Below are 6710 nucleotides of genomic sequence, written 5' to 3' on the forward strand. Positions count from 1 at the left end.
AATGACTCCTCCCATCATATTATGATGTTGCCCAAATTTTTGGATCGATCCGAAATCAATAGGTGTGAGAAATTGGACAATTCGAGTTCAACGGCAGTTCGTTCCTAATTGGAGTGGTTGGTGTATTCCATACTTGTAGCGATTGGATTTCACTCAAAACTCACCAAATGACTCGTCCCACCATATTATGATGTTGCCCAAGTTTTGGGCACGATCCGAAATCATTAGGTGTTCGAAATTGGACAATTCAATTCCAACGGCAGTTCGTTCCTAATTGGAGTGGTTGGTGTATTCCATACTTCTAGCGATTGGATTTCACTCAAAACTCACCAAATGACTCCTCCCATCATATTATGATGTTGCCCAAATTTTGGGCTCGATCCGAAATCAATAGGTGTGAGAAATTGGACAATTCAGGTTCAACGGCAGTTCGTTCCCAATTGGAGTGGTTGGTGTATTCCATACTTCTAACGATTGGATTTCACTCAAAACTCACCAAATGACTCCTCCCACGATATTATGATGTTGCACAAGTATTGGGCTCGATCCGAAATCATTAGGTGTTCGAAATTGGACAATTCAATTCCAACAGCAGTTCGTTCCTAATTGGAGTGGTTGGTGTATTCCATACTTCTAGCGATTGGATTTGACTCAAAACTCACCAAATGACTCCTCCCACCATATTATGATGTTGCCCAAGTTTTGGGCACGATCCGAAATCATTAGGTGTTCGAAATTGGACAATTCAATTCCAACGGCAGTTCGTTCCTAATTGGAGTGGTTGGTGTATTCCATACTTCTAGCGATTGGATTTCACTCAAAACTCACCAAATGACTCCTCCCACCATATTATGATGTTGCCCAAGTTTTGGGCTCGATCCGAAATCAATAGGTGTGAGAAATTGGACAATTGAAGTTCAACGGCAGTTCGTTCCTAATTGGAGTGGTTGGTGTATTCCATACTTCTAAAGATTGGATTTCACTCAAAACTCACCAAATGACTCCTCCCATCATATTATGATGTTGCCCAAATTTTGGGCTCGATCCGAAATCAATAGGTGTGAGAAATTGGACAATTCAAGTTCAACGGCAGTTCGTTCCTAATTGGAGTGGTTGGTGTATTCCCTATTTCTAGCGATTGGATTTCACTCAAAACTCATCAAATGACTCCTCCCACCATATTATGATGTTGCCCAAGTTTGGGGCTCGATCCGAAATCAATAGGTGTGAGAAATTGGACAATTCAAGTTCAACGGCAGTTCGTTCCTTATTGGAGTGGTTGGTGTCTTCCATACTTCTAGCGATTGGATTTAACTCAAAACTCACCAAATGACTCCTCCCACCATATTATGATGTTGCCCAAGTTTTGGGCTCGATCCGAAATCAATAGGCGTTCCAAATTGGACAATTCAAGTTCAACGACAGTTCGTTCCTAATTGGAGTGGTTGGTGTATTCCATACTTCTAGCGATTGGATTTCACTCGAAACTCACCAAATGACTCCTCCCACCATATTATGACGTTGCCCAAGTTTTGGGCTCGATCCGAAATCAATTGGTGTTCCAAATTGGACAATTCAAGTTCAACGGCAATTCGTTCCTAATTGGAGTGGTTGGTGTATTCCATACTTCTAGCGATTGGATTTCACTCAAAACTCACCAAATGACACCTCCCACCATATTATGATGTTGCCCAAGTTTTGGGCTCGATCCGAAATCAATAGGTGTTTGAAAGTGGAGAATTCAAGTTCAACGGCAGTTCGTTCCTAATTGGAGTGGTTGGTGTATTCCACACTTCTAGCGATTGGATTTCACTCAAAACTCACCAAATGACTCCTCCCACCATATTATGATGTTGCCCAAGTTTTGTGCTCGTTCCGAAATCAATAGGTGTTTCAAATTGGACAATTCAAGTTCAACGGCAGTTCGTTCCTAATTGGAGTGGTTGGTGTATTCCATACTTCTAGCGATTGGATTTCACTCAAAACTCACCAAATGACTCCTCCCACCATATTATGATGTTGCCCAAGTTTTGGGCACGATCCGAAATCAATAGGTGTTCGAAATTGGACAATTCAAGTTCAACGGCAGTTCGTTCCTAATTGGAGTGGTTGGTGTATTCCATACTTCTAGCGATTGGATTTCACTCAAAACTCACCAAATGACTCCTCCCACGATATTATGATGTTGCCCAAGTTTTGGGCTCGATCCGAAATCATTAGGTGTTCGAAATTGGACAATTCAATTCCAACGGCAGTTCGTTCCTAATTGGAGTGGTTGGTGTATTCCATACTTCTAGCGATTGGATTTCACTCAAAACTTACCAAATGACTCCTCCCACCATATTATGATGTTGCCCAAGTTTTGGGCTCGATCCGAAATCAATAGTTGTGAGAAATTAGACAATTCAAGTTCAACGGCAGTTCGTTCCTAATTGGAGTGGTTGGCATATTCCATACTTCTAGCGATTGGATTTCACTCAAAACTCACCAAATGACTCCTCCCACCATATTATGATGTTGCCCATGTTTGGGGCTCGGTCCGAAAACAATTGGTGTGACAAATTGGACAATTCAAGTTCAACGGCAGTTCGTTCCTAATTGGAGTGGTTGGTGTATTCCATACTTCTAGCGATTGGATTTCACTCAAAACTCACCAAATGACTCCCCCTACCATATTATGATGTTGACCAAGTTTTGGGCTCGATCCGAAATCGATAGGTGTTCCAAATTGGACAATTCAGGTTCAATGGCAGATCGTTCCTAATTGGAGTGGTTGGTTTATTCCATACTTCTAGCGATTGGATTTCACTCAAAACTCACCAAATCACCACTCCCACCATATTATGATGTTGCCCAAGTTTTGGGCACGATCCGAAATCAATAGGTGTTCGAAATTGGACAATTCAAGTTCAACGGCAGTTCGTTCCTAATTGGAGTGGTTGGTGTATTCCATACTTCTAGCGATTGGATTTCACTCAAAACTCACCAAATGACTCCTCCCACCATATTATGATGTTGCCCAAGTTTTGGGCACGATCCGAAATCAATAGGTGTTCGAAATTGGACAATTCAAGTTCAACGGCAGTTCGTTCCTAATTGGAGTGGTTGGTGTATTCCATACTTCTAGCGATTGGATTTCACTCAAAACTCACCAAATGACTCCTCCCACGATATTATGATGTTGCCCAAGTTTTGGGCTCGATCCGAAATCATTAGGTGTTCGAAATTGGACAATTCAATTCCAACGGCAGTTCGTTCCTAATTGGAGTGGTTGGTGTATTCCATACTTCTAGCGATTGGATTTCACTCAAAACTTACCAAATGACTCCTCCCACCATATTATGATGTTGCCCAAGTTTTGGGCTCGATCCGAAATCAATAGGTGTGAGAAATTAGACAATTCAAGTTCAACGGCAGTTCGTTCCTAATTGGAGTGGTTGGCATATTCCATACTTCTAGCGATTGGATTTCACTCAAAACTCACCAAATGACTCCTCCCACCATATTATGATGTTGCCCAAGTTTGGGGCTCGGTCCGAAAACAATTGGTGTGAGAAATTGGACAATTCAAGTTCAACGGCAGTTCGTTCCTAATTGGAGTGGTTGGTGTATTCCATACTTCTAGCGATTGGATTTCACTCAAAACTCACCAAATGACTCCCCCCACCATATTATGATGTTGCCCAAGTTTTGGGCTCGATCCAAAATCGATAGGTGTTCCAAATTGGACAATTCACGTTCAACGGCAGTTCGTTCCTAATTGGAGTGGTTGGTGTATTCCATACTTCTAGGGATTGGATTTCACTCAAAACTCACCAAATGACTCCCCCCACCATATTACGATGTTGCCCAAGTTTTGGGCTCGATCCGAAATCAATAGGTGTGAGAAATTGGACAATTCAAGTTCAACGGCAGTTCGTTCCCAATTGGAGTGGTTGGTGTATTCCATACTTCTAAAGATTGGATTTCACTCAAAACTCACCAAATGACTCCTCCCATCATATTATGATGTTGCCCAAATTTTGGGATCGATCCGAAATCAATAGGAGTGAGAAATTGGACAATTCGAGTTCAACGGCAGTTCGTTCCTAATTGGAGTGGTTGGTGTATTCCCTATTTCTAGCGATTGGATTTCACTCAAAACTCATCAAATGACTCCTCCCACCATATTATGATGTTGCCCAAGTTTGGGGCTCGATCCGAAATCAATAGGTGTGAGAAATTGGACAATTCAAGTTCAACGGCAGTTCGTTCCTAATTGGAGTGGTTGGTGTATTCCATACTTCTAGCGATTGGATTTAACTCAAAACTCACCAAATGACTCCTCCCACCATATTATGATGTTGCCCAAATTTTGGGCTCGATCCGAAATCAATAGGTGTTCCAAATTGGACAATTCAAGTTCAACGACAGTTCGTTCCTAATTGGAGTGGTTGGTGTATTCCATACTTCTAGCGATTGGATTTCACTCGACACTCACCAAATGACTCCTCCCACCATATTATGACGTTGCCCAAGTTTTGGGCTCGATCCGAAATCAATTGGTGTTCCAAATTGGACAATTCAAGTTCAACGGCAATTCGTTCCTAATTGGAGTGGTTGGTGTATTCCATACTTCTAGCGATTGGATTTCACTCAAAACTCACCAAATGACTCCTCCCATCATATTATGATGTTGCCCAAATTTTGGGCTCGATCCGAAATCAATAGGTGTGAGAAATTCGACAATTCAAGTTCAGCGGCAGTTCGTTCCCAATTGGAGTGGTTGGTGTATTCCATACTTCTAACGATTGGATTTCACTCAAAACTCACCAAATGACTCCTCCCACGATATTATGATGTTGCACAAGTATTGGGCTCGATCCGAAATCATTAGGTGTTCGAAATTGGACAATTCAGTTCCAACGGCAGTTCGTTCCTAATTGGAGTGGTTGGTGTATTCCATACTTCTAGCGATTGGATTTCACTCAAAACTCACCAAATGACTCCTCCCACCATATTGTGATGTTGCCCAAGTTTTGGGCTCGATCCGAAATCAATAGGTGTGAGAAATTGGACAATTGAAGTTCAACGGCAGTTCGTTCCTAATTGGAGTGGTTGGTGTATTCCATACTTCTAAAGATTGGATTTCACTAAAACCTCACCAAATGACTCCTCCCATCATATTATGATGTTGCCCAAATTTTGGGATCGATCCGAAATCAATAGGTGTGAGAAATTGGACAATTCGAGTTCAACGGCAGTTCGTTCCTAATTGAAGTGGTTGGTGTATTCCATACTTGTAGCGATTGGATTTCACTCAAAACTCACCAAATGACTCGTCCCACCATATTATGATGTTGCCCAAGTTTTGAGCACGATCCGAAATCATTAGGTGTTCGAAATTGGACAATTCAATTCCAACGGCAGTTCGTTCCTAATTGGAGTGGTTGGTGTATTCCATACTTCTAGCGATTGGATTTCACTCAAAACTCACCAAATGACTCCTCCCATCATATTATGATGTTGCCCAAATTTTGGGCTCGATCCGAAATCAATAGGTGTGAGAAATTGGACAATTCAGGTTCAACGGCAGTTCGTTCCCAATTGGAGTGGTTGGTGTATTCCATACTTCTAACGATTGGATTTCACTCAAAACTCACCAAATGACTCCTCCCACGATATTATGATGTTGCACAAGTATTGGGCTCGATCCGAAATCATTAGGTGTTCGAAATTGGACAATTCAATTCCAACAGCAGTTCGTTCCTAATTGGAGTGGTTGGTGTATTCCATACTTCTAGCGATTGGATTTCATTCAAAACTCACCAAATGACTCCTCCCACCATATTATGATGTTGCCCAAGTTTTGGGCACGATCCGAAATCATTAGGTGTTCGAAATTGGACAATTCAATTCCAACGGCAGTTCGTTCCTAATTGGAGTGGTTGGTGTATTCCATACTTCTAGCGATTGGATTTCACTCAAAACTCACCAAATGACTCCTCCCATCATATTATGATGTTGCCCAAATTTTGGGCTCGATCCGAAATCAATAGGTGTGAGAAATTAGACAATTCAAGTTCAACGGCAGTTCGTTCCTAATTGGAGTGGTTGGCATATTCCATACTTCTAGCGATTGGATTTCACTCAAAACTCACCAAATGACTCCTCCCACCATATTATGATGTTGCCCAAGTTTTGGGCACGATCCGAAATCATTAGGTGTTCGAAATTGGACAATTCAATTCCAACGGCAGTTCGTTCCTAATTGGAGTGGTTGGTGTATTCCATACTTCTAGCGATTGGATTTCACTCAAAACTCACCAAATGACTCCTCCCACCATATTATGATGTTGCCCAAGTTTTGGGCTCGATCCGAAATCAATAGGTGTGAGAAATTGGACAATTGAAGTTCAACGGCAGTTCGTTCCTAATTGGAGTGGTTGGTGTATTCCATACTTCTAAAGATTGGATTTCACTCAAAACTCACCAAATGACTCCTCCCATCATATTATGATGTTGCCCAAATTTTGGGCTCGATCAGAAATCAATAGGTGTGAGAAATTTGACAATTCAAGTTCAACGGCAGTTCGTTCCTAATTGGAGTGGTTGGTGTATTCCCTATTTCTAGCGATTGGATTTAACTCAAAACTCACCAAATGACTCCTCCCACCATATTATGATGTTGCCCAAGTTTTGGGCACGATCCGAAATCAATAGGTGTTCGA

Source organism: Prunus avium, chromosome 4, assembly GCF_965620075.1.
Source record: "Prunus avium chromosome 4, drPruAviu1.hap1.1, whole genome shotgun sequence".
In the NCBI taxonomy this organism is placed as follows: Eukaryota; Viridiplantae; Streptophyta; class Magnoliopsida; order Rosales; family Rosaceae; genus Prunus; species Prunus avium.